We start from the raw sequence: 8607 nt of genomic DNA, 5'->3' as shown, positions 1-8607 counted from the left end.
CCACCCACCCCTTCCCACTTTCCCGTTCTGGTTTTGCCGAATACTGGAGAAAAGACTTTTTAATGGTGAAAACCACAAGAAGTCTTTGAGGATCTGCACAAGAAAACTGGTTTGCTCTGCCAAGGTTAGGTAGTCAAGGCAACCTGAATGTCTGAATAGGCAGGATATAGAAGCCAAAACATGGTTAGTTGTAATGTAACAACTAGATGATCGTGGCTGCACATTTCTGAGTGAGGAGTCACTGAGTCAGGGTTACCTGGAACTTATCTTCCAGGGACTGATGTCAGAGACAAGTGGCTACTTGGTATCAAGACAGCCTAGCATAAAAATGGAATTTTGTCAGCCATCACAATTCAAAGAACAGATGTTCCTAAGTCTCCTTTATGCTCACAGTCTTCTGATAATTATCACAAAACAGTTGCAAACTAAGCAGGTAGAACTGAAGATCTAAATTGAAGAAGACATAGTTTATTTTATGTATGTCATTCCTGGGTGTTTTGTAAATGGCTGGAAGTGGGAGGGTAGGCATCTTGCTTGTGAAATAAGACTGAAAGAAAATATAAGAACAGTATATATGACAAGAAATCTACGTGTCATAAAGGGGAGGAAGGGGTAAGCAGACATGAGCATGTCTCCTGAAGCTTCCTTAACTCAACCATCAATTGTAGATACAATGGCACATAGGCTATAGCTCAAAGGCTCCAACAAATGAACAAAGGTTCATTTTTGATTTAAAATTCCCTGATTTAAAATTCCTTCTTAGCATCATTTTAATGTTTCAGTAACCAGAGACTTCAAATCACTTTTATTTGTTTTTCCTTTATGTCAAATGTGAGTGAGCAATTTTTATGGGATTCTATGAATAGATTGGTGGTGAATGTTAGAATTCTTTTGTTTTCTAAAATATGTTCTCTGAATGTAGGTAAGAATAATTTAAAGTCAGAAGTACCTGTCTAAGGAATTAAAGAACTGGGTAGTTCTCACTGGTAGAATCATTAGATGAAAGAATAAAAGCTTATTCCTTTGTCAACTATTAAATGGATACTACAAAAAAATGTGCAAGGGACTTCTTAGCTGATACATTAAAACCCTGAGTGTCTTAGGATCCTAGGGTTCTATCCTCGGGTTTTGCTATCAGAGAGTTGGTGGGAAGATGAAGATGGACTATGGAAGCAATTTTACACAGTACTCAAGAACTCATGGATACATATTACAGTATGTAAATATGTTGTAAATGAAGATGCCCTCCAGCTAAACATAGCATAAAGATGCCTACAGTTAAACAAGTTGGAACAGAAGAGACTTTACTCAGTGTACACAATGGGAAACCCTGTGTTGTTTCAGTAGATATGCTAAAGATTACTATGGGTCTTAGGCTTTTGTCTGGTAAACTGTGGGAAGGTGTAATGGGGACAACATATTAAACATTGCTCCCTCAGCATTAGAAACAACCTATCTCATCTGGAAAGCTCAAGCCAATACCTAGAGATATTTCCAGACTAATACACTAGGTTTTCTTCATGACTAAAATTTTATGTAAATGGTTCATTCAGGTCTTTGACCACGAACTTAAAATGATCTATTAGTCTATTTACATGCCACTGTAATTTAAAAGCATATCTGTTCTCCTTGCGCCAACTCTTTATTCATGCCTTAAATGACCCAAGGACTGAGGACTATCCTCCTGGAACATGCTAACTTCCCTGCCTAGGGTCTTTCGGTGAAAATCTTGAGTTTGTTTCCTATTGTAGTGGTTAGATTTTTCTCAGAACTCCAGGCCAGGCACTAGGTAGGGCTCCCAATACTAGAGCAATGGTCAGGCAGGATAAATTAGGCAAAGCTTAGTATCTAGCAGGAAAATAGCTTCCTGAGAGAGGGGCTCCAGTGAGTCAAGCACTTAGGCTTCCTGACTGTCCATCAGGTAGATGAATTCCATGACAGATAGTATGTGCTCCTGTCTAGCTATCCTAGGACCTGTTATGGGAATGCTTCAACTCTGGTAGTGGAGCCCAATTCAGTTGTGAGCTCTAGGTATTGAGAGGTAGAGAGAAATAAAGCATTGCTCTGGGTTAGATACTTTCTGAAACAGGGATTCCTGTGCTAAAGTTCCTCAATTCTTCTCTTCTAGAAGGAAGGCAGAGTATACCGAGAAAGCAGGATCTCAGTAATGAACAAGTACTCAAGTATGTGAGCAAGATGGGAAGCTTTTTTTGGCTTGAATAATATTTTGCTTTGTCTGAGTTTAGGCTGATGACACAGTGCTTGTTTTAATCCATCCCAGGAATCCAATGGTTTTTCTGACATCCAGTTTCTGGGAAATTGTTTATGTCCATCAGGAAAGAAATAAAGCCCAGCTGGGAGCAGGGCTGACTTCTGCATGTCAAAGGATGCCCTTTCTCCTTTTCCTAACCAGGTTCAATGCTGTGGTTATTATTTAACAAGGAAGCTTGTTGACTCCTGCCTCACCACAGTCTTTTCTTTAGAAACACAGGGAAATAATTAATTTGGAAGATGATATTTCAAATCAAATGCCTAAAAAAATGTACTAAGCAAGGTTTGTGTTAACATCATCAAATCTTACCCCAGTCAAATGCACATTGGAAGTGCCAAATTCCATGAGACCAAATGAGACTTCTATGCCAGGCTGCCTCACCCTCAGAACCTTCAGCTGGGCTGACCCTCTGTCCCCACACCACTGTGAATAGATCTTTAGTGTATGGAAAGCAACAACTCACGTTCACAATGCTTCCTTCCAGCTCCAGTACAGTCCATCAAAACCACATAATGCCTTTATGCTAGCCCAGGTAAGGTAAAGTGAACAGACCCTTCTTCGCTGGTCTCAGTATAACAAAACCTGTAATAATATGATGAGAAACCAAAGAGCCCTGGAAAGTAGTCAGAGGAAGGAGAATTGGCTAGAACTCCTAGGAAGAAAAGAACACAAAGTACTGTATGTCCATGGCCCAGCAGAAGAGACCCCAGCCTTGCACCTGAAGGTGTTCCCAGTGGTAGAATAGCAATTGTGATAGTTAATCTTCATTGTCAAATGGAGTGAATTTGGAATCACTTAGGAGCACACCTCAAGGTGTGTCTGTGAGAGCATTTCCAGAGAGGTTAAACAGAAGAAGAAATGTCTATCCCAAAATGGGGAGAGTTGTTGTGTTATGGACTAGAGTACAAGACTAGACAATAAAGGGTGTGTGTGGGAAAGTCAACTGAAGACCCACATCTACATCTTTACACTGCCTGACCCTGGATACCATGTGGGCAGCCAGCTGTTGACATTCCCACTACCCTGCTTTCACTACTGTGGCAAATTATACCCACTGTGGATTCAAATAATTCCTCCCTTTAGAGGATCAGAGTGAACAAGAACAGTAACTGGTATAGCAACCCCATGATAATGCCAGAGAAATATGAGCCACCGAGAAAAGGGCATATATAGAGCTTCCCACATTCCTTCCTTAAGGGCAGAGGCTTTTCCCTTTATGCCAAGAAACTCTCATTGGCTAGGAGTTATACAATATCTTATACAACCAGGGAAAACCTCTTCAACAGGCAGCCTGAGCCCCAGAGCCACCAAGGAGAGACTCTGAGGGCAGGCTAGGTGAGGAAACACAATAGAAGAGACAACAGCGACCTCTGAGACACAAGATAAATCGAACAGGAGAAAACACAGCCAAGACTGGGAATCACACTCTTATTGAAATGGAACTGTGTAGCAGGCAGGACCACAGCTAAGGCCTTGGCTGCTGCTAAGGTAAAAGACTTAAATGGGGCCCAGAGTCTCCTGACGTGACAGACAGACTGTCTAAACCATAATGCGAATTACCTCAGTGTGCCAGAAAGCAGGAAAACCACAACTTGAATGAGAAAGGTAATCAGCTTCTGCCAACACAGATGAATCAAATGTTGCAATTATCTTGAGAAGACTTTAAAGTAGTTAAAAAAAAAAAAAACACTTTCTTGAGCTAAACAAGTTCTAGAGACTTGGGCTTTGCTCTCCCTTCCAAAGCCAGCAGCTCTTTCCTGTTGCTGGTGTCTCTGTCACAGATGAGAGAGCCCTTTCACACCTTGCTGTGCTTGGCTGCCTTCTGTCTGTTCAAATGTTCTTTGTAGGGAAATCTGAATGTTCACATTACTGGAGTGTTTCTGATGCCTGTCCACACACACTAAGAGCGAATCAGGGTTCCCAGCATATTTATTTGGGAAGATGAAGAAAAGTCGTTTTATAATTGCTCTGTGTACAATCATCATGACACTTTTCTTCAAGGTATCCCTGTCTCGAGCCACCTTTTTAGTTGCAATTCCCCATTCTGAGCCTGATCTCCAAATCTTATGGCCTGTCTGTCCTTTAAAATTAAGGCGAATTGGGACTGCAGAGATGGGCAAGAATATTTGCTCTACAAGCTTGAGGACTAAGGTCTTCAAATCTCCATCAGCCATATAAAAAGTCAATAATAATATATACCTGTGTATACCTGTGATCTCAACACTGGGGGGCGGGTGTCCAAGACGGGCAGATCCCAGGAGCTTGTTTGCCAACTAGTCTAGCTTGCAGCTCAGTGAGACTGTCTCAAGAGAATAACAGAGGCAGACAAGTAACAGAGGAAGACAACTGATGAATGGGCCCTCATGGGCCCTCTACACACAGACAGGCACAGGCACCTACACATCCAGGTGCATGCATCTCTCTCTCTCTCTCTCTCTCTCTCTCTCTCTCTCTCTCTCTCTCTCTCTTCCACTATTTATTTATTCCCCTTACTTCCTGATCACTCCTCCTACTGCTATTGGGCCCCACCTCACAAAGCCTCCCTCTCTCCTCTGTGATGGTGGAGGCCCCTCCTGGTTTCCCCCCCAACCCTGGCTCATCAAGTCTCTGCTGGGCTAGGTGTATCCCCTCGGACTGAAGCTGTGGCAAAGGCAGCCAGAGTTCTTCTGATAGCTTCTTCAGCTTCCCAGCATGGTGCTTAGCAAACATCTTCTAGTATGAAAGAGAGGATGCGACTGAATCCCATGTTTGTCAATACAAACTGAAGCTGAAGACAAACTGAGTTATACTTCTGCCCTACTTGGAGCCTTCAGAGGCTCCCTGCTGTTTTTAGCACCAGGAAATTACGATGGGATGGCTCTCCCGATCTTCCTCCAGGAGGCAGCCCACTCCTCTCTGGGTAACTGATGAGAGTGTAAGGTAGCTTATGGCTGCCTCCAGTGGAGTTGCCTGGCTGGGTCACCCCTCTGCTCCTCTGTTCCAGGCCACCTACCACCTTGTCACACTCATCTCTTCTCATTTGTCAGCATATCCTGTTTCCACCCAACTTTCAGCTCCACCTGATACATCTCTCCCTCTTCTTATCTCGTATCACAGACATTCGAACATGCTCATTCTGTGAATTGCTTCCTGTATCAAGTGTGATAGTTAATGACCCTGCCAGCTTCCTCAAAGTCATTGCCAAAACTCTTTTACTTTTTTATGCATGATTTTCCAGCATTAGCATTCTGAAAGATATCACCAAGGATTTTTTTTTTCAGATATTTGTCGTCAGGCAACTGATGACATCTGTAGAAACTTTCCCCTTTTCACACAAGAATGTGTTGCTGGATGTCATTATCACAGCAAGTAGAGTTTGTTATAGTGGAGAAAGGACTTCTTTTGTTTTGAAGGCTTTAAAAAGAAGATATTCGTGTTTGCCACATAGGAAGGAGTGCTCAGGCTAGATCATGCCAAGCTGTCAGTTTTCCTTTCCTGTTCCCTTTGTTCCATTCATGGCTACACTCTGGAGTCTCACAGGTGCTATCCATCATTTTCTATTTATAGATGGGGAAATAGAGATTTGGAATAGGTGATCAAGTGCTGGTGTTCAGTGAGTGGGAGCAGAGCTGGGTAGTTGGAACCCATCTCCCTGTGGTGATCATGTGTAAGTACTGCAGTATAGGTACTAAAGGTATACAAAGAAACAAAGATCACAAGTCAGAGCATGTCTCCAGTAAGCTTTCTTTGTCGTGGTCTACCTGGGACGTGGAGCCTTAACACAGGCATAAAGCATTCCCCAGGAGTTGTGGCTGCAATGCCATCCTCATAATCGCTTCACCCGGAGCCTCCAACAGTATCCCCAAACCCATAGCATCAAAGAGTTAGCCTGTTAGAGCAAAATGACTTCACACAAACATATTCAGTTTCAGCTACCAGATTCTATAAATTTGTGACTAAAATGATGTGAAGAGCAAATCTAAGCCAGGCTGATTATCTTTACATTTCCTTCCATCCCACAGAGCCCAAGGCAGGAGACCTCTCACTGTTCCCCACTATTTCCAAAGAAATAAAGACAAACATTGGTGGAGTAAACAGAAGCAGCACTAGGACATTTATAATCCCAGCTCAGACACAACTGTTGGGCGAAACTGTGTTACTAGTGCTGGTCTCAAACCTTGTCTGGTTTTGGATGAGCCACCCACAGAGATCTGTGATTGCTGGCTTCCATGTTTTGGAGTCTCTGCACCAGAAAATGCTCATTATAGCTGCTCTAGCTAAGGAACACTTTTTATGGCTGTGTGCCTGACAGAGGGGGCAGCACATGCTTTTGTTCTGGCTTCCTACAAATGTTATAAGAAAGGTGGTTTCAACAACAGGGAAGTTCCGACTGGAGTCTAAGATCAGCATGCGGGCAGCATATAAATTTGTGGGGGAAATGATTCAGCTTATCACAGTGTCCAAAGTGTTCTAAGTAACCATTTCAAAGCTCAGGCTGTGTTTCCAATAAGGTCTGGAACTGTGACCACTTGATTTGAGTTGTGGGTTGATCTCAGCCCACTGATCATGGCTTCCCCTATCCATGTATTTCTAGACACAGAAGAATCTTGAAGAAGCTCAGGAAACGTCCTGTTTCCTGCTTTTCCCACTACCATAGCAGCAGTGCGTCCTGGCAGTAGCATGTCTCCCCTCTGTCCCCAAACAGGAGAAAAACCTCTCCTCTCCTTTAATAGTCCATTGCCTCCTGAATGCAAATCTTTGTGGTTGATGTGTAAATACTTGCACTTTAAAAAATGTCTCCTTCACTAATTCTCTTTCAGGCCAAACCCTAAGAACCAGGTCTCAACTTTGTGGTAGATTTTTTTTATTGGATATTTTATGTATTTTCATTTCAAATGTTATCCCCTTTCCCAGTTTCCCCTCCAAAAACCCTCTATCCCCCCTTCCTACTGCTTCTATGAGGGTGCTCCCCTACCCACCACACTCCCACCTCACAGCTCTGGCATTCCCTGAGCCTTTCCAGGACTAAGGCCCTCTCTTCCCATTGATTCCAGACAATGCCATCCTCTACTACATATGCAGCTGGAGCCATGGGGCCCTCCATGTGTACTCTTTGGTTGGTGCTTTAGTCCCTGGGAGCTCTTGGGGGGGGGGGGGCGGGTCTGGTTGGTTGATATTGTTGTCCATCCAATGGGGTTGCAAACCCCTTCAGCTCCTTCAGTCCTTTCTCTAAATCCTCCATTGGGACCCCATGCTCAGTCCAGTGGTTGATTGTGAGCATCTGCCTCTGTATTTGTCAGGCTCTGGCAGAACCTCTCAGGAGACAGTTATAACAGGCTCCTGCCAGTAAGCACAAGGAAAATGTGATAAGATACCTTAAGTTTTGTTGCTCAGTAAAACTTTTCTTTTAAAGTTTAGAAACAGATAACTATCAGTGAGCTCTAATGGCTTCTGTATGCTTTGCAAAATCTAAATCTATATCAATAGATTAAATTGCCTCTTTCCATGGAAGGGTAAGAAAGATTAAGATGAAAGAAAGAGAAGGGGGTGGGAAGAAAGAAGTATGGAGGTAAAAATCTTGACTGTGACATTTATCAGAAAGTATTTACTACTGCTATGTACTCTTCAGAATATATACTCCAGGGCCTTATGAAGGTGTGAGTGGAACAGAAGGTCATGGCTGTAATATGTGAAGGGATAAAGCCTCAAGCTACACTAAAGTAGAAACTTAAGGGTTCTTTGGAAAGTCAGTTGTATTAAATGGTGTTTTATTGGGGCAAAAAGGTAAAAGAATGTTTTTGTTGGTGGTGGTTTTTTGTCTTTCTTTTTTCTTTCTTTTTCTTTTCTTTTCTTTCTTTCTTTCTTCTTCTTCTTTTTTTTTTTTTTGAAGTGACCAGAGGTGAAAGGCTAAGACAGACTTGTAAAAGAAAGTTTCACTAAAGCAGACACAAGGGAAAGGATGTTCTACTAAAATAAATACTTGAAAGGACACATGATGAGAGATTCTTTACTAATAATACATATGTATTGTTTTTTGTTTGTTTTGTTTTTGCTGCTTCTGTGGACTTGGGCTGATAGACAAAGTGATGTCAGCTGAGGCAGACACACATGCTAAGACAAGGCACATGCTAAATCAAGACCCATGGAAGACACGTGAAGTTTAGAGGGACATAAATAGAACTGGACTGACAGTAGAGCAGGCTGAGCTTGGCTTACTTACAGAACTAGCTGTATTACACGTGGTGGCCTCACATTGTGGCTGATCTTCAGTGATCTTCTCTTCTCTGAGGAAGACACAGCTACGAACTTCTTCTGGCATTCCTCCTGATCCCTCCTGCTGACTTGTGCTGAGGCTG

This window comes from Apodemus sylvaticus, chromosome 1, assembly GCF_947179515.1.
Source record: "Apodemus sylvaticus chromosome 1, mApoSyl1.1, whole genome shotgun sequence".
NCBI lineage: Eukaryota > Metazoa > Chordata > Mammalia > Rodentia > Muridae > Apodemus > Apodemus sylvaticus.
The sequence above is the reverse complement of the archived record's forward strand: the minus strand, read 5'-3'. Positions refer to the sequence as shown.